Genomic DNA, 20,004 nt, shown 5'->3' on the forward strand with positions numbered 1-20,004 from the left:
CCTGACAGAGTTCAGTAAGTGTTTGGACAACATCCTCAGGCACATAGTGTGATATCAGGGGCTCTTCTTTGCAGGGCCAGGAATTGGATTCATTGATCCTTATGCATCCCTTTGAACTCAGGATAGTCCATGATTTCTACTTGATAGCCTAATAAGAGTTTTGAAAGAAACAATTTATTCATTCTGTTCCTCCGAGTGGGAAAAAAATACATTTGTGCTTATGTGTGCTCTTCATATACAGAAGCAATACCAATGAGATTTGTGAATTTATTGACATTATCTGTCTTTTAGCTGAAAAGCATGATGTTGGTGTATGTTACTGTTATTAATCAATTTTGAACACAAAGAACACACAAATATGTTTAATTGCGCAACTCCCTAAGTCTTGAGTGATATATTTTGCAACTTGCCTATCATTCAAACAACCTAAGACTTGAGTGAAAGATATTAAAATCAATTACGAAGAAAATATCTGTGAGGACCTCTCTCTACAAACACGTGTCTTTAAATTTATTATGTGGTAGCTGTATTGTAAGACATGACTAAATAAAAAGGGCATTGTCTCACTCTGCAGATGCCTCCTGTCCATCAGGTTTTTGATATTTTTTGATCTTTATGCTGCCCCTTCTCACTCTGTTCAAAACCCAGACACATTAAACTCTGGATTATTCTAGAAAGCAGCAAAATGAGATAACACAGTCAAAGCAGAAACCCAGAAATAGCCAAGCAAGCTTGGATAAGGTGGTGTCATGCCATTGGGAAGGACTGATGACTCCAGGGCTGTGATGGCACATCACAGCTCCTCAGAAGATGTAATGCTGTGTGGCAAGGTGTTGTGTGAGTGAGCCCATGCTAATTCAGCAACAGTCATCTCAGGGGTATCTTTATCCATGATACACTTAATCCCAGATAATCTGGAGGTGACTAACATTATTTATTGTTAGGCTATGAAAACTCACTCTGAATACCTGTACTAGCACTGACCTTTCTGTCCACTGAGTCATGGTTAACTCTTATTCTTGCATGCAAAGCCAGGCACAGCTCTGCTCCTAGATGTCCCTTCCCCATCCTTTCATAACGCTTGTTTCACAGCTCATCTTTCCTTCCTTGTCCCTGTGTCTATGCTGGGCTACTTTTCAGCGTGGTAAAGTCAAGGCAGCCTGTAATAAATACACAAGATTCCAAGTTTAATACTTCTCAAAACTTACTACTTTTTTATTTCTTTCAAACACTGATACTCTTGCTACATTACATTACATAGGACAAGATGCTGCTCAGCTGGTAGTCCCAAACTGGTGGCTCAAATGCATGTTTAATTAAATACTTTGAGAACTGAATTTTTTTTCAGATGTTCTGTCCACTCAAACCCCAGGCTGATTATGTATCTAGTGATATTGAAAGGTTAAGGGGACAAATTTATGGAAGTATTTTTGAAAATGACAATCAGTATTTTTATTTGAAGCACTTAACATCATGGAATTGTCATCATCCGGTAGTTTTCCGTAGGTCCGCTGATTCCCTGCCTTTCCCCTTAGTGACCTTTCACATTGTATGTTCCTTGGACTCTGGAGCAGACTTTGCTTTATGATGTCTCTCCTCAAGGTGCCAAAATGACAACTGACACCTAAAAAGATTAAAAAGACATGATGTCCCTTCAACTGGTATTTTATTGTTTACAGAAATTGACTTTTAAATTTTTTTTGGTTGCTGTTTGTCACAATGTCTGATTTCTGTGCATGTGGGAGGCTGTTGAGATGTCTATATGCTTGCAATACATCCTGGTAGCTGCTGTCCTGGTCTGTGGCTCATGTCCCTGGTTTACCACTCTGCATTTCTATTTGCTTATCGGGTTAGTGACACACTGAAATGCTTCATTGCAAAAGTTGTCATTTCCTTTCAGCAGTCCTTGAAAACATACTCAGTTGTTTCATTTCCATCCACAGTTTTACAATCCTACATTTTTTTCCCTCCAAGTTCCTCAAAAATAGAAGTGAAAGAATTCTTTTGAAAGTGTCTGGAAAAGGTCGTTCTGATGGAGACTAGATATCCCTAATCGCTAATCCCTAATCCCTAATCACAATCGCCAGCTGAAAAATTTAGTAGGATCAACATTACAACAAATCAGCTTGATTTAGGGGGGCATGATATGTTTTTTTGTTTAACAAAAAGAACAGTGAGTCAAAACCATTTTTTTACCTGATAATGGAACTGCAGTTGCTCCTAGGATACTTCATATTGCTGTCTTAAAAATGAGGATTCTTTCCCTGGACCATTTGCATCTTGGCACACAATCTCTAGCTCATTGTGATTCTAAACAGTGTACAGGATCCGAAACCATGCTTAGTCAGCCTGGCTAGCCACCTGAGAGCCATGAGCAATGTCCTCTTTATGAATGCTCACTTCTACTTAAGGAGAAAAAAAAAAAAAAAAAAAAAAAAAAAAGGCAAGGAAACCCATTCCTCTTGACCCCCGGAGACAGTATCGCTCCTCAGATCTTCCTTCAGTATGGAAGCAGCAACATCACCAGCCTCTCTGAAAGCAGATGCACATTCAGAAGAAGAAAGCAATGGCTTGTGAAAGTTAAAATGCTCTCTGGCCTCCCCTAATTGCAGATCTGATACAGAAGTACTGGTTGAAAGAGTGTTTTCCTGGAGGTCAGATTAGATAAGGAGCTGACAACCTTCCTGATTTTACATATTGAAACCTTAACAAGACTGAAAGCCTTAGAGGGAAGCCAAGGAGGAAGAGCTCTGGGTGCTGCTGGCAGGTATGAGACAGTGGTGAGTCCTCACAGGTGTCCCATGCTTCTGGTGCAAGAGGCCAGGCTGCCCCTGAGCTACAGTCCTTTACTTTCTGTATGAAATAACCAGTATCTGTGGTAAGCAAAGCAGTAAGTAATCAGGGGAAGAGACAGCAGGATGGAGTCTCCTTTCAAGGTTACTCTCAGAAGGGCTTGTATCTCCAGTGAAATCCCAGTGCAGACACAATGCTGTGCCATGCTGACAGGCCTTCCCTGGCTCAGCTGCTGAGGGCAGCCTGGAGAACATGAATTTTACAAAAGCAACAGGGCAGCCTGAATGTTGAATTACTTTTACCTGAATATAGATCCTGGGCAATGCACTCCTGTGACTGTTTTTAGCTCACCCTAGCTGTCTCCCAGGCAGAGAAATCAAGAGAGTGCACCTCTCCTGAGTTGCAGCTGCACCACTCCTGCCTGGACCAACTGACTGGTGACGAGTAAGAAAGTAATTTTGGGATGAGACAGGGTAAGCAGGGGTCTGCTTCACTGGCTGCTATAAGCAGTAACTCCTGTGTAAGGCAGTAATCTACAGTCAAAGTCAGAGGTTGTTGTGTTAAGCAATGCAGCTTCCACTTAGGCTGATGTCCTTAACGGCGAGTGCCTTATGTACATCATGTTTTCAGGCTCTGGCCCCAGCTGGTGATCTAAACAGTCTGGTTAATTTTCCTTATCATCTGGAATTGAGCGATGCCCTATCCTTCCCTGACCTGAGAAGGGGAAGATATTTGCTTGTAGAAGGCATGCTTTGCCTGGATCCTGCTGGTGAGATAACCCTGTGTTCAAACACTGATGAGAAAGACAGATTCCCAGCTGTTTTCTTAGGCTGGGGTTATGTCTTGCCTGAAATGGTCTTATGGCTTCCATTTTTAAGCTGCACAGGCTATCTCCCCCCATAGTTGCAGCCATCTAGCATTCCTGCCAAAGGCACAGTGAACAACAGCAACAGGCAAGTAACTAACTCCTGGTTTCGTTTTTAAGGTAGTTTTGTTGCTGAAAATCAGGGAAACAGAAAGTGCTATGTGGCTCCTCCACTGTCAACCTAATCTGTGACCTGTTAGTGCACTTGCTGCTTACTCCTTTTAACAAAAATTGCTAGAGGACTGTTTCTGCATATTAACTAATATCTTCTCATATTTTGTTCTAACTGTTCTTAACAAACAGCACTGCAAGATGGACTGGCTATAGTAAAGCTAGCATGTTATGATGTAACTTTCTATTTTGAACACTTGTTACAACAACTGTAATCAATGACTATTATTCTTGAAATGACCCTGGATTAATACTTTACATGGACTGTGCTTCTGTCTCTGAAATTCTTACAAACTGGTGAAATGACATTCAATGAGAAGTAAAATCTAGCAGCTGCTTACAAGTTTTCATTAAATCCTGTTGAGTTTTGTGAGTTTTCCATTAACTTGGATAAGGTTTTGGATTTGGCTTGTACTTCTAAGTGCTCTTGGGATAAAAAAATAGGCAAAGGGGACTGGATGAGCATCCAGAGTGATGAGATCAAGCAGAAAGTGAAAAACCCAGACAAACTGAACTATGACTTTTGATAAGCAGCACAAACATCACATTCAGAGGCAGAGGTGTGTGGGTCAACTTTTTGCACAAAGACTCAACAAGCAAAGGAGGATTTTTCCCCCTAAGCTTCTAGCAAGATTTCCTTTCACTGAAAGGAAATCATGGTAGATATCTCTGTATAAGAGCCAGTTTACAAAACCAGCCAGTTTATTCAAACATTTAGCTGTGCATCTGATGGTACCTTTGCTTTCCATTTTTTACATGAAACCACTTCTCATGCTACTAGAAGGTGAATTCTTCATATACACAAATGGGGACCTTTTTTGCTGATGTGGAAGTGAAGCTAAGTAGCATGAGGCAGGAACCATTCTGTTCAGCACTGCAAGTCTGAAAAAAGGAGTACTGCACATGCTCAGTTTTTAAAGGAAAGACTTTCAGCATGTCTGTGATAATCAAGGTCTGTAGCTTAAACAGCTGAGTTCAGGCTGGTTGATGAGAAGTCCAACATGACCCAGCAAAGTGTGCTCACAGCCCAGAAAGCCAACAGCATCTTGGGCTGCATCAAAAGCACCATGGCCAGCAAGGCAAGGGAGGGGATTCAGCCCCTCTGCTCTCATGGGACCTTATGAGAGGCTGGAGTGATTTGCCCAGCTCTGTGGTCCCCAACACCAGAGTGATGTGGATCTGCTGGAGTGAGACTGAAAGCGTGCAAGGAAGATGATCAGAAGGCTGGAGCATTTCTCATGTGAAGACAAGCTGAGAGGGTTGGGATTGTTCAGCCTGGATGACACCTTATAGCAGCCTTCCAGTACCTAAAGGTAAGTCTAAAAGAAAGCTGGAGAAGCACTTCTGTTAAGGGCATGTAGTGATAAAGAAAAGGGACAATGGATTTATTCTGAAAGAGGGTAGATTTTGATTAGATGTGAGAGAGATTCTTCACTGTGAGGATGGCGAGGCACTGAAACAGGTTGCTCAGAGAGGCTGTGGATGTTCTATGGCCTTGAAGTGTTCAAGGCCAGGTTGGATGGGGCTCTGAGCAATCTGGTCTAGTAGAAGGTGACCCCGCCCATGGCAGGGAGGGTGGAACTAGACAACCTTTAAGGTCCCTTTCAATCTGAATGATTCTATGATTCTGTGAAAATGGTCTGAGCCACTCTACCTTGCCATGACCCAGAGATCACTGTTGGCACTGTGATACTCATCATGGTCTGAGCTCTAGGACAAACCATGAAAAATTTCTGCATGTATCTACAGTAATAGCTGATGATTATTTTTCCTTTGAACTTAGTCCAAAGTTCATCCCTAAAAAACAAACTTTGGGCTGTGTCTATTGACTCCTCAGCAAAATAAACATGCCAAATCTCTAATAACACTTAAATCACTTATTCTAGATTCTTTCAACTTGCTTGTTAACCAGAAAGATAAAAAACAGTAAAATAAACAGCCTTTATCCAGTTATTTATTTTTCTGGTGCCTCTATCAAAAAAATCTTAAGGACAAAAGCAACTCTGATTGTTTTCTGAGTAAGCTGACTCCTTGCTTCAGACTAACTGAAAGTAAAATCAAAATTTTACTTTTACAGCAGGCTGTCTTGGCTGTAACACTTGGCCTCTACAGCTTGAAGTGCTGGTAGAAAAACTTTACACGGAGGAGGGAAAATCTGAGTATTGGAGCTGGGATTTTCAGGGGGGGTTAAAAATTGGTTACAGATTTGAGATTGGAGGACTAAGGAGGGAGGGGGCTGGGCGGCGCCCCAGCCACAGGAGAAATCTCAGCAAACTACAAGCAGATCTGACAGTAATAGAACTTAGCCAGGCTCACTTGACTTATTCAAAGACTGTGGAAATAAAGTAGTAAGAAGTGTAAAAAGCAAATATATATTTATTAGAAATGGTGTAATATCTAATATCTTAATTATACTAACCATAGCATTTCTTGCCACAGCCGGACACATTGAAAGATCTACTGTGATGGCTGCTAGATTTCTGGTACTCTTATGCATGTGACCTTACATGATACTCCATGAATTGTGCACCTATCAGTAGCTATTTGATGTGCACCCATACATAATTTCTGTGTTTTTCTTTTCTCGGCATTCTGTAAACCGTACTGTTTAGTATCATACCTGGCTTGCAAAAAAGAAAAAAAAAAAAAACCAGGAAAAAAAATAAACCAAACAAACCCGGGGTAGGAGAGATTGCCTCAAAAAGAAAAACCCAAACAATGTGACATTAAAAAAATAAAGGCATTTTTAGAGGACTCTATTTGCTTTGTACCTTTTCCTTTTTGTGGATTTAAGGTTTGTGCCTTTAAGGTCACATCCACAAACCCACAGGCTAGAAACTTCATTAAAAAATAATAAGCTTGAGTTTCTTGCATAATTGTATGAGTCCAGGAGCTACAGCTTTAAGAAGGGCACTAAATGTTGTAAAGTTCACAATTAAATCACACAGACCTTGGCAACAAATTGATGGAAAAGAAGTGGAAAATTAACAGTAATTAAATAAACAATGGCTTATAGATCTCTTTTTTACAGTTGAGAGGAAACCTTGCTGTAAGTTCTCACTCACGCTGAGCCCTCTAGAATCCTCTAGATGATAAAACTGTGCGTTTCTGCCCAATTACGACTCGTCCCCGAGTTACTCATCATGACTGCTTTATGGATTTAGTTTCACAATATAATAAAGAGTTCATCGTGGCTTCCTGAAGCATTTGCAGAGATAACGCAAACACTTACTTTTCTTCACAACTTGCGAGCATTTCAAAGGAATAAAGCGATGAAAGAGCTATTAAAAAGAAAAAAAAAATCAGTTTTGCATTGCATTAAACACTGGCTTTTCGTGAAAGCTCATGCAAATCCCGCGGCGTTCAGAACACGTCCCACTGCTTCAGCAATGGTAGCTCCGACAGAAATGCGAGGTTTTAAGTATTTCTGAGGCTCTGGAGACTTTGAGAAGCCGGAGACGCACAGGGGCATGCCTGTAACTTAAGCTAGTGCACTGCAGATAAGGAGTGACCCCGCGCGGGTCGGCTGCCGGCGTTGGGGCAGCCCCCAGCAGCTCACTGTGCGGTGGCAGGGCACCGGGGGACCGCGGTCCCCGAGCTGCCGGCACAGGCGGGCCCAGAACCACCCCAGGCTACGAGGGAGGGCCCCAGGAGCCCCCGAAGCCCAAGACACCTATATTTGATTTTCACGCCGACGAGTACCGCAGGAACGTTCCAATCCATGGCGTGTTAACTTCCCTGCTTTGAACCTGCCCATGAAAGTTTCTGACGCGCCACGGTTGTTGTTGATTTTTTTTTCCTTTCCTTTTTTATTTTTCCCCCTTTCGGAAGGGGAATTAGAAGACGATTGGGGAGGGGACAAAAAAAAAAAAAAAAAAAAAAGGCCGAGAAGGCTGATGTGCCGCCGCTCGCACGAAAGCAAATGGAGGCATCGCCCGGTACTGGAGTAGTAAGTTAATAAATAAATACGCAAGCCCGCTGCGTGAACGGCGAGGTGGAGGAGGGAACACCCTCCCTCCCTGCCCGGCCGCGCGGCGAGTGGGTGCGCTATTCCTTCGAATAACATGGCAGTGCCGGCGATGCGGATAGGGGAGGGAAAGAGGCTCTCGGCCCGGGCGAAGGGGCCGTGGCGCATCCGCGCCTCATTCACGGCGCTGAGGCGGCCGCGCTCCCGCGCTCCCTCCCGCCGCCGCCGCTTCCTGCGCGCGCCCCCCAGCCCCCCCTCCCGCGGCCCTGTTGCATCAACTTCCTGTGCGGAGCCCCTCGCGGCAGGGCCCCGCGCGCCGGCTCCTCCCGCCCGCGCGCGCCCCCCCCCCCCCCCCCCGCTCTCCGCTTCCTGCGCGCGGCCCCGCGCGCGCCCCCGTGCGCCGCCCCCGCCGAGCCCCGCGCGCCGGACCGGGCGGGCGCGGGGAGGGAGGGGAGGGGGTGTGTGAGTGAGTGAGTGAGTGTGTGTGTGTGTGAGTGTGTCTCTGTGTGTGTGGGCGCGGGGGGGTCTCGGCTGGCGCGCGGCCGCCCCCGCACTGATCTCCCCGGCCCCCGCTCCCGCCCGGTACCGGCGGTGTGGGGCGGTGCGGCCGCCCGGTGCCCCCCGCGGCCGCGGCCGGCGGCGCCGCTGCTCCGGCAGAGTTTGGTGCCCTACTTCACTCTACTTTAGTTTCACTCACTTTACATCCGGGCTTTTTCCCTAGGCAATGGGGGCCGCAGCACAGCCCGTTCCTTAGGCAAAGGGAAATAAATTCGCCGCACCGACACGTCAAGTAGTCCCCCCTCAGGAGAAGCTGCCGAGCCCGCCCTCCTGGCTCTCCCCCCTGTCCTGGCCCGGGCCCGGCCGGCGGCGTCCCGCCGTCGCAACGGAGAGTGGGGAGCGTGGGCCTGCCGGTCCCCGCTTTCCCAGCGGGTCCCCAGCGGCGGGCCGGGCCGGGCCGGGCCGGGGCGGGCGGGGGCGCGCGCGGCGGCGTGTCGGGAGCGCGCCGCAGGCAGGCAGGCAGGGAGGCCGGCGGCGGAGGGATCCCGGCGAGCCGTGTGCTGCGGCCGGGCCGGGTGAATGGGATTGAAGAAGAGTTCAGCTTCTCGGCTTGTTTTTGTGTTACAGTTTCTCTCCTCCTGCGCCTCTTCGGCTTCGTGCCGCCCTCCCCGCCCGCTCCCTCCTCCCCGCCGCAGGAGGAGCCCCCCGCGGAGAGGGGGAAGAAAAAGGACCCCACAGAGGCGAGAGCGAGCGAAGAGGAGGAGGAGAAGGGAGCAACCTACCATCTTCCACTCCCCGCTTAGCTTAAAGAAAGTGAGAGGAGGAGAGAGAGAGAGGCGCCCAGAAGAGGGGGACAGGGAGGCCCAGAGGAGCGGCGGCGCCGGCACCCTCCCCCTATGAAGAAGAGTCCTCCCCCTCACAGAGAGGTCCTGCCAGGGGGACCCCGGCCGGCCCGCAGCAGCACCGCCGCCGCCAGCAGGGTGTAGTATCCCACCTTTCGGATTCGCCTCCTCCTCCTCTTCCTCCCTGCCCCCCCCGCCCCCCGGGCGCCGTCCCCCCCTCTCCCCCCCGCGCCCCCCGGGATGGCGCCGGCGCCCCGCACTCTCCGGCCAACTTGGCGATGAGGAGCAGCAACTTCGCCGCGGCCCCCGGCCCCTCCCTCGGGGGGGTGGCGGGGAATAGCGGAGCGTCCCGGGGCGGCCCCCCGGCCTCCCCGGCAGAAGTTTGTGAGCGGGAGCGGGAGAGGTGGAGGAGGGTGACACTTGGGGTAAAAGGAGGAGGTGACACATTGGGGTTGGGGGGAGGAGCAGGGGAAGGAGATGACACATTGCACTGGGGATGGGGTGGGGGAGGGAGGCTTATCCCCTCCCCTCCGGTTTCCTTCAGGATGATTATTTCCAGGCCCTTTTCTCTCGGTCGGGTCCTTCGCCGCGATGCTGTCGGGGAAGTTTTATTATTATCTGGGAAATGATGCCGCTCTCGGTGATGGATAATTCGTAGTAAATCCGCTGCTGCGGTTTTTCCTTTTTTTTTTTTTTTTTTTTTTTTTTTTTTTTTTTTTTTTTTTTTTCTTCTCCTTCCCTCCTTCCTTTCATTCGTCTTTGTGGCCCGAGCAGCGCCGGGAAAATTCCGTTTCTTCAGCAACTTGTTATTCCGGAGCCGGGCCTGCCCCCCTCGCCCTGGGGCTGCCCTTCCCGCACAGGTACGGGGCCAGGGTGCCCACGCCTGCCCCAGCACTGGGCAGGGACACTTCTTTATTTTGGTTTATTTCCCTCCCTCCTGCGCCCGTGTAGGTGGAGTGGGGCTCTATGTGGGACTCTGCCATTTGGTGTAGTCCTCTTATGCTTGTTCCTTTCCTTTCTTCACTTGCCTTCCTGCAGATTTTTTTTTTTTTTTTTTTTTATGGTGGTGTGTGTTTTGTTTTTTCCTGTTCTTTATTATTCCGTGCTTAACTGTCGGTAGAGCTTTCTCCTCAGCCATCTCTGCAGTTTGGTGGGTGCCGGTGGGTTAGTACGCTGAGGTTTTTTGGATGAATTCGTATTTTATTAATGCATGGAGCTCTTCATTCAACTTCTTCTCAAGTGTCAAGAAATAAGGCTATGAACAGATGTGTTTCAATATGGAGAAATTTCTAAGTTCCTAATTCTTGGGGGTGGAGGAAAGAGTACCATTGGAGAGTGGCTTTTGTTTTCGATTGGTGAACAAATGTCATCACATTTCAGTCACGTGCTGTAATATTCTTTGTTCAGCTATCAAAGTATGATATCTGCTACACCTGTTCCCACTTTTTAATTGTAAGTAACGGTGATTGCCTGCAAATCTATGCAGATAGGAGCACTTTCTCCCCCTTCTATCCTCTTGGATATTTGTTTGGGCCCAGGCACGGAGATTGACAATGAACTTTTGTTCACAGTGGAGACTGCATGTGAAAAGGTCCCACTGGGGGTAATAGCGTGCGTGTCACGAGAAAGTTGTGTGCTGTGATGTACGGTGGGTCTGAGCGTGGAGAAATCAGGTGGGGATGTGCGCTCCGTAATGGCAGGGCTTCAGGAGGAGCTTGGCATTTTTTGGGCCAGGCAAATTTTCCTGTGCTGTTGCTTCTTATCAGGTTAAGGAATAGATGTTCCTGTACACCCATATGTGTAGATAGATGCGTCTTTTTTTGCATAGCTTTAGATTTTCAGGTACCAGAAATGGAATAGATTTGGGCTAGCTGTTTACTCTTTTTTTTTTTTTTTTTCCCTCCACACCCCCCCCCCCCCCCCCCCCCCATTGTGCTCACTTCTAACAATGAAGACACCTGCTTAGTTTCAGTTTTGTAAGTCGTCTTCCTCTGGCTGTCCTGAGGTTTCCTGGAATTAGCTGGTGAAGCTAGACCTGCTACATAGCAGGGGAATTTCTAACTTTGATGAAGGGAGGCTTATTTTTGAGGCTTCATTTGTGGAAAAAAAAAATCACATGTATTTCAATATCTTGCTAAAAAAACCCCTTAAAATTCTAAAATTCATTACTTCTACTAGGTTAATATGTAAAGAGAGAACTTAATATTAAACTTGTTAGTGATTGTGTACAATATAACTTTATAGTTTTCATTAAATAGTGACACTACATTACTACTGCGAACAGGATCTTAAAGAAATAAAAAATAGCATAACTACCCATATTAATTAAAGAAGTTAATTATCATACCTTAGGAGAAAGATCACAGTCTTTGGAAATTCTGCTGGTATCTGTGCATGCTTCACAATACTTAAATTAAACTTTATTTGGGGGCATTTTTTATTATTCTTTTCTAGAAAGGAATTCTGTAGCTCAGTAAATGAAACTTTAAAACTGTATTTAAAGAAATAGATGATGAGATTCTCAGATGTTTTTAAAACTTTCAACTTCACTATGGTAGAGAGATCGTTTTATGATAGTTATATCAGCTAGGGGGTTGAGCTGATACAGAGAGATTATGGAGCAGCCTCTCTATCCATTCATTTCATGTTGCACAGTAGTATGTATAAAGTATCTCTTCAAGGTCTTAAGAGACCCGTTGTCCGGCAGAAGGTAGGTGCTTGCTCACTGGGAGTACTTCCCACAGATTAATGTCAGCTGGGTCATATCCCAACATTTTAGCCTTAGTGACCTGAGCAAAAAGAAATCTGGAGTGGATCCCATTATGGGTTTTGGTGATTCTTCATTTAACTAGCAAAGCTAAGATGTTGCGTAATTCAAAATGTTATGTAGAGGAGTCTTTTGTTGTTAATAGTTATTTTCCATTAGTGTTTTTAAGATTTTTACCTGAAAGTTTTTGATCTTTGCTCTCCTCTACCTGCATCCTGAACTAGTTTTGTTGATGAAAGTAGGCATTTGGAAGTGGTTTTCTTCCTTTAAGGAAAAGAAAAAAAACTTACCTTCAAAGAACTTAAAAAAAGCAAAAGTAGAAAATTAAAACTTAGACTGCTTAGAAAAAAGTGCGACTGTGTTTTCCAGCTTCAACAGTGAGATCTCTGCTTTAGGTTTTGTAAAGATATCTCTTCACTGTAGGCTATTCAGCTTCAGCTGTGTTTCAAATATTGGTCCTATTTCTTATTCCAACTTTATTTTTTTTTTTTTAAGAGATGAGGGTTTGTGTGTGCCTATTAAACTTCAGTGTAGAAATTATGATTTAAAAAAAAAAAAAACAACACCTTGGTGTGGTTCCTTACAAATGGCACAATTTTCATGGACTTTTTTTTTTTAATAAGATGTGTTTTATTGTCTCCTTAAAAAGTTGTAGAATTCTGTATGCAGTTGGAAAGCTTTGATAGTGAGCCTGGCTATCACTTGAGTTGTTCATGCAGTTTGTTTATAGTGAACACATTGTGGCTGTTCAGTTCCTTTATCCTTATTCTCAGAGCAATGAAGAATTTTATTTGGTCAAATGAATTGATACTACTGGAAATTGTTTACAATGGAGAGTTCTCTTTTATTTTACTCCAGTTTGAAGGAACCTTGATGAACTATCTTATTTCATGTGTTAATGAAATAAGATGGTATTTTGCATGGGTAGCAGAAACTCAAGATGAATGTCATGTGAGAAACATGTGTTGGTGACCCTAACCTTCTTACTGTTGTTTTGGGGTTGTTAGCTTTACTTGTTTTAAATATTAAATATGAGAAAGAACTTCATAGGGTCATAGATCTTTGCTTTTTGGAGGGCTCATGGGGATGTGAGCTGTGAAGCATCTTCTTCAGCAGAGGCTTCTTGTCTAGAAGGGGCAGTGCTAAAAACCTATTATTAGGCTTCTAATAATATTCCTTCACTGTCCCCTTCACTCTTTATGCTCACAACTGTGCAGTCACATGTGTGGCCGTATACTAGAAGTGTAAGACTCTGCAAAAGGCCTGGCTCCTGTACGTTCGTGAATTGCCCTTGCTCAATTACTCTGTGCCAGAAGGCAGCTCACATCCTGTTTCTGATGTATTTTAACAGCACAAAGGTTATTTAGGAACAAACCATATACTGGAAAGGTGGGGCAGAGCACAGAAGGGTTTTGAGATGTGTGCCGAATGCCAAGGGCTGGTACTTATTTCTGTCCCCTGTAATTAGGGAGTATAGAAAGATGGTTGTTATAGGTATCTTACAGCAATATTTCATGTTCAGTATAGCACAAACCTAGTGTCTGGCTTGTGCTGGTGGTAGAGATATGCATTACGCAGGCAAAAATTAATTTTATTTACATTTGGTGATGGAGGGGGCAACTTTGTGTTTTCTCATTTTCCTTTCATTTTTTTTCTCTTATGGCACATAGAGTCTCATTAAAAAAAAAAAAAAAAAAAAAAAAAAAAAAAGCAGCCACTTTGTTTCTTTTAGAACTTTATTTTTAATGGCTCCTGCACTTCACGAAGTTCCTCTCTGGACTGAAATTGTTAAAGTATGATTTAAAGTTTTTGATTCTGCTTTTGTTATGTCAAAACTTCACAAAAGTGAAGTGTAGATCATAGAATGGCTGTAAAATGTACAGAAATCTAAAGAGTTTTTAAAAAATACTTAGTGCTGAGGAAAGGTGCACTTGCATCTTGATCAGACTTTGCAGTTAGAATCACCTGCCCCTAAAATAATTTTTATAGCTGTAGAAAGTTCTAACAGATCTCTTTGTTCTGAGAGGACTGCCCTGCCTACTGTCCTAACAAAGCCCCAACTTTGCCGCAGAGTCTTTTGTTTTAATACTTTGATCATTCCAGGTTTTTGAGGAAAAAATGTGCTGCCTGATACAGGTTTATCTGCAGCATTTATTTTCTGGTATACCATTTATACCAGTTTAATGTCTCTGATGGAATTATTAAGTTCCCCATGCCTTAAAAGCTCTTTGCCTGGATGGTTTGACCTATTATTTGTTCCCTCTTGCCCGAGATTTCTTGTTCGCTGTCATTACAAATGCTCTCTCTTTTGATTAGAGACTGTGTGCTCAAAGCATGCTTTGAAAAACCACACACCCAAAACAAACGTGCTGCCTCTACCCCTCAGACCCCAGCCCAGGCCTAATTCTTGTTGTTACTGGTGGGAATGCATCTGTAAGTGGCACAGGACCAGCGAGGCTCTGCTTCATGTGAGCTTTGTTCTAGGCCACGTTCATACGGCATCTCTATGTATTTTTAATGTCAGATTTCTTAAAATGTGTGTTTTGTGATTCCGCCCTTCCAGCCGACAGTGCTGTGCTTATAGGGCAAAAGAGAAAGTTCACTTGGCACAGAAGTTGTCACCTGCCTCTGAACTGAAGGACTATACTTTTGCATGTGTAATTAAAAGTACACTTTGAAAATGTGGCCAGTGTGTTTCTTGAACTGCAGCATGGATGTGTGAGTAGTTAAAACAAATGAGGGCAGATTTGAGCCTGTGATTCTAAGATGGCCTGTGAGAGAACTCGAGCAGAGCAGCCAAGCTTACGGGTGGTTCAGCTTCCTTGTTTCTGTGTATGAAATACAAGCTGTCAGTAGGAAAGGGAGAAGGAGCATTGATTCCTTCCCCTCTTCCACTTCAGCCCTGCAGATTCAAGTTAACTGTATGGATCGCAAAGGCAGCATAGTTGCAAACAGTTAATTGAAGAGATCAAGTGGTATCCTGTTGAAGCTTCAAACTGTTTTAACAAAACTTCTGAGTAATCGCAATAATTATTTTCTGATAAGCTGGCTGATAGTAACTATGGCAACAGCTGTCTGGCCTATGGACAGCACTGCTGTATTGACAAAACCTTTAGATGCTCCTGAGGCCTCTTGCCTCTAAAGGGAAGTGTATCAGGATGACTTTCAGGTGACTGAAGCATCACCATTTCTTTCTCTTGCAGTGGGATGCTGTCTTTCTCTTGGCCCAGCCTTTTCCTTTTGCATGGTCCTTTTTCTTTTGCATGTTTCTGCAGGTGCTGCCTGCTAGTCTGGAAATGCTGCAAAGACTCTCTTGTACTACAAGGACTAAGGAGGCATATAAGTGCTTAGATGGAATTTATATGCATGTTATTGTTTTTAATTGTTTTAATAATAATAATACAGAGTTCAGGAAAGCAAGAGAGGGGGGAAGAAAAAGGAGGACTTACTCATTTTGTTCCCTGGTTGTTTCCTTCCTTGATTAAAACCTTCTTAGAACAGACTGATAGGGGGAGCTGCCATTCCCTTTACTGAAGTACAGCGTATTCCTCTCTGAGGCCTACGCTGAGACACAGCTATTTAATTTTCAGCTAAGAGCCACTTTTCAGAAGAGAGGCAAGCCTCTGCTTCAGCACATTGTAGAAATGGAGGAGGAGAGCAATTTGTTTCCAGATAACTAAATTCTGAACAGGGAGAATATGCTTCTCACCAAACATACTTTTCCTATTGCTATTCAAAAGAGTACTTTTTAATGTTATTAAATGTAGCAGTCTTGGAAGAAAAACCCCATAAACTCTTGTTGCACTTCAGTAAAAGATGTTAAAAAGCTACAGCAAACTGTGCATGTTTGAAAGTAGCCAAACTGCTATTCTGTGAGAACTCTGGTAAGCTGTTGTTTATTTCTGCATAAATCTTTGGCCTGTTAACTTCAGCACATGAGAACTGAGTATCAATCCAGCTTACCTGGTGGTTACTAGCAGCAGTCTCCCCGTTCAGGGTGTGTGTGTGTGTTGTTTGCAGGCCTGTGGAAGTGTGTAATATGGCCTACATCTGGCCTCATCTTGAGTAAGAATGTGCTCGTGGAAACTACAGGCCCCAGTGTGCAGTGCTGTGTTTTTATTGCAATGGCCTGCCAGGATTGTGCTATCCTAAGGCATCCTGGGACCTGTAGTTTTCTGGAGCAGAAGTTGGGGATTTGGAGTGAAGAGTAAAAGATCTTACCATGTTCTAGAAACAGAGTCCTCAATACCATATCCAGTTCTTGTTGGTCAGCTTAAGCCTATGCAGCAGTCAGGTATTTTTGTTTACAAGTCAAAAATTATTTATAGTTGTGTAATATGTTTAGAGAACAGCAGTCCGAGAAGGAAGTCTTCAAACTGCTTATGTGTTTTTATACAAAGAATATATTAATTGTACTAACACCTTGCTCCATCTGTGATTGCTGGTATCTTATCTCTTGTTCTGGGGATTTTTAATCTTTCAAAGCAATGTTATGGATGGAAACATTTGGCAAAAGGGGGTTTCTGTTACTGGCACTGTGGCAGCCATGTTGTGCTTTCCAGTTGCTGGGAGGAGAGTGGGTCACAGTGGATTTCTTTTCACACAGTGGAAGGGAATTTTAACAGTATTTTTAGATGATGAGAGCTCGCTTCTCTGCTGTTTTTCTTGAGAGTGAGTTATTACATAGCTGCCTTATGCATCAGAGCAGGGGACGCAATTTGTGTTCCTGCTGTGGGGGCTAGTGACTCCATTGCTGCTTCCCCAGGGGACACAGAGCCACAAGCAGAGGTGTGGCAGGTGCCACCAGGAGCAGAGCACATCTGGCAGTTTTTGTCAGGTGTGTTTAGTCCTGACCGCTGCGCTTGAACTCACGTCAGACTCGCATCAAAGAATGTGAAGTGTTTCTGAAGTAGGTGTAGAGGAATAGCAACTTTTCACAATACTTTATTTAATTCCATAGGAATCGTGTATTTTCACACAGCACTCTCAGTCAGATTTGCCAGAGTTAACATGGACATTAATTTTATTTTGGTTGTTCATCCAGCAACAAGTTTAGTATTTGCTGTAATCTTGTGTGCTGTGATTTGGATAATGCAGTTTATTTTTAAGTGAGGAAGCAGTTAACTTTAACTGATCCCTGTCAAATTCTTTGTTCTTCAGTTTGTATGAGATATTAATATGAAAAGCCTTGTATTTAAGTGTCAGACAATATGAACTATACTTTGGTTTTATGTTTTTGGAGAAATTAATTGGAGCTCCAGTCTTGCAAGAGGTCATGTTATCTAACGCTAAGTCCTGCAGAAGTTAGAGAGAACAGCTGAATGCCTGAAATCAGCATCTATATAAAGTAGCCACAGGATTAAGACCTCCAAGCTTCTAGTGTAGGAAAGTAACTTCTTAGTAATCACCATAATTAGCTGATATCTAGGTCTGTATGACAAAATTCTTCTTTTAGTAAGTATCCAGAAATTCTGCTCATTATGAATTCAGAATTCACATGTACTTCATAGTTGTGCAAAAGAGCAGCTGAAGCTTAAAAAAAGTTGCTTATTCCTTCACCTGTACAGATTATATATATGACACCTATTTAGGTAATAGCTTCCTTGAGGCAGGATTGTATTTTGTCAGCACTGATACATTGTATACACTGTATGTTACTGGCACTGTTTAAAACTGATACAAAAAGATGAAGAGATTTGTCTAAAACCTTTAGGATGCTGTAATTATAAGGGACTCAGTAATACAGTTTTCTTTAAGTGTTCTCAGCCCCTTCACAGCCCATGTGGAGCAAATTGCTGACAGGACAGGCACTTAGCTGAAATAGTTACTATTAGTATCTTGACATGATTAGAAAGGCTGACATTGTTGCTGTGCAAGGATGAAATTCCCTTTCATTGGCTGATTTGGCCGAGACAACAGGCAAGAGAAGAAACCAAGATCCATATGTAGTGGAAAGATGATGTATCTTGGCTTTCAAGGACGTTTTCTCCTCTGTAGAGAGCCTGCAATAGTGCCCTGTGTAATGCTGCTGTATCAGGGTATCCTAGATAAGGAAAGTGAGAAGGAGGAATGTACAGAAGAGTTTGATGCATAGTTGTAAAGAAAAACTTCTGTAAGTACTTCTTATCTCATAAGAGCAACTCTGTCCTGATCTGTGAAGAAATTGTGGCCCTGCACAAGCCAATGGGAAACATCACAGTTGAACTGAGAGTACCAGGATTTCATTCTTTTGCAGGCCTGAAGCACTGGACAAAATTTGAAGAATTTGGCACCTGTTTAAGATGCTGCTGGTGATCCCTGGGGGATCTCACACTGGGTACTTTGTCTCCTAGTGTCCTCACTATGCCTTTAAAAAGTGGCTAATATTGAGCTCTTGTAATGCTTTGTAAGAACTTGGAATCTGTTTATTCAGGGCTTTTACTTAATTTGTTAGCACGACAAAATTTTGCATGAATGCCAGAAATTAGTCCTTGATGTGTCCAAGGAATACTTTCTGTCTCTATTGCTAGTGTCACAAAACTGTTCCCATTGAGATACTTGGTCTGAAATCTGAATAACCTGACTTGTGATGGACTTAAAAAAAAAAAAAAAAAAAGAAAAAGCCCAAACAACTAAAAGCACAATAAAAATCCAACCCCCCAACTTCACTAACAAACCTTTTTCATAACTCTATAAAAGGACTACAATGGCCTGTATCACTGATAATGAAGCTTTTTGGTAATTTGCATCTAGCTGGAGCTGCAGATACCATTTCACTGCTGCTTAGCTTGCAGTAATTGTCTCTGATAAGCATCTTCATCATGTAAATCTAGTGTATGTATCATGAATTTGCTGTATTAAGGATGCTTTTGTCAGTGACCTCAAATGGAAAGGATGTGGCTACCAGAGCTTCCCTTTTTACCCTTTCAGAGAGTACATTCTGGTCAGAAATAAATTGGGAAGCACTAGTAAGGTTTGTGCTGTTTCTGAATGCCAGGTACCTGCCCTTGAGTCAGCTGCAATACTTTTCTGAAGGAGGAATCCCACCAGACCATACTTCTTATTTTGAGGTCTTAGAGAATCGTGCTGAAGTCAGGCACTATGGAACTTGTTTCAGAATCAGACTTAATTTCCCCTTCCTACCTGCAATTTGGTGTATTTCACCTGCTCTACTTTCTTTTGAATGTCAGCTTCTAAAATAAACATGGAAATAGCCTCCCCTCCCATAATTCTTATCCATGTGTGGCAGTTTCTTCTTGCCATAAGACATTACAAAGTCTTCTTCCACTTTACTTCTTGCAAGGATTATATTTGGATGCTTCGCTGTTGATGAGGAATTTGTGTAGTGTTTAATGTAATGAAATGCTTTTTCCTGTGGTGATGAGCTGCTGTCTTTGCAGTCAATCAAAACCTGGTGGTGTTGGCCTGTTAGATGCAGGTGCTGGGTCAGTGCTCTACTGTGGTAACAGCGTCTTCTCAGCTGAAGAGTTGATTAGTTGGGCGTAGGTCAGTGCCACTGCGAATTCCTACCTCAGGTTGTGTCGCACTGACATTGTCATTGCTACATAATTTCATGAGCAAAAAATACTGATCTTAGCTTTTCTCTTTCTTGAAATAAGATAAAATTATGATTCCTCGCCATTTCACAGAATCACAGCATGACTAGTTTGGAAGAGACGTCCAAGATCATCAAGTCCAACCCATACTCTTTTTGTTTAAAGAGTAACTTTGCAAAGCAGTCTCCATAATGATGGGCAACGCTGATATCACAGTAGTGTGAGTGTTGGTCTTGACACAACTGCATATTGGCACATACAAATACAGACTGGTGTATGCAGTACTAGTTCAGTGTTCCACACTGTTTTGTCTCATCTTAGTCTCTGCTGTTCTGCTAAGTCTTCCTGCCACATGGTGGTTTGCTCCATCTTCTAGGACAGTGTTGGAGTAGGGCCGTTGTGTACATGGAATCAGTGGATCCCAGGAGAGCAGGAGAAGACTGTGATGATGTTGGTGTGAGGGGATGTGAAGGGGTGTCCCTCAGCAGCATGTTATTGCCTTTTCCTCTGGATGAAACACCCTGGCTCCTTGGGAATAAAAATAATTGGCTGCCACCAGAGCCTTC

General features: G+C 43.8%; 1 protein-coding gene across 8 annotated transcripts in view; it reads left to right on the top strand.

The window, feature by feature from the left end:
* PHF21A (PHD finger protein 21A) overlaps positions 1 to 20,004 on the top strand; it is a 508,751-nt gene that overhangs the window by 366,147 nt on the left and 122,600 nt on the right. For 2 of the 8 annotated variants that reach the window (XM_066321186.1, XM_066321182.1), the window contains exon 1: positions 9,833 to 9,996. The exons of 1 other annotated variant lie outside the window; for it this stretch is intronic. The gene's annotated coding sequence lies outside the window, so the exon portion shown is untranslated. Of the gene's footprint in view, positions 1 to 8,839; positions 9,275 to 9,831; positions 9,997 to 20,004 lie in introns of those variants that run through there. 5 more of the 8 variants (XM_066321187.1, XM_066321184.1, XM_066321180.1 and 2 more) reach the window with 4 other exon arrangements.

The sequence above is a fragment of the Sylvia atricapilla genome, chromosome 6 (genome assembly GCF_009819655.1).
Source record: "Sylvia atricapilla isolate bSylAtr1 chromosome 6, bSylAtr1.pri, whole genome shotgun sequence".
In the NCBI taxonomy this organism is placed as follows: domain Eukaryota; kingdom Metazoa; phylum Chordata; class Aves; order Passeriformes; family Sylviidae; genus Sylvia; species Sylvia atricapilla.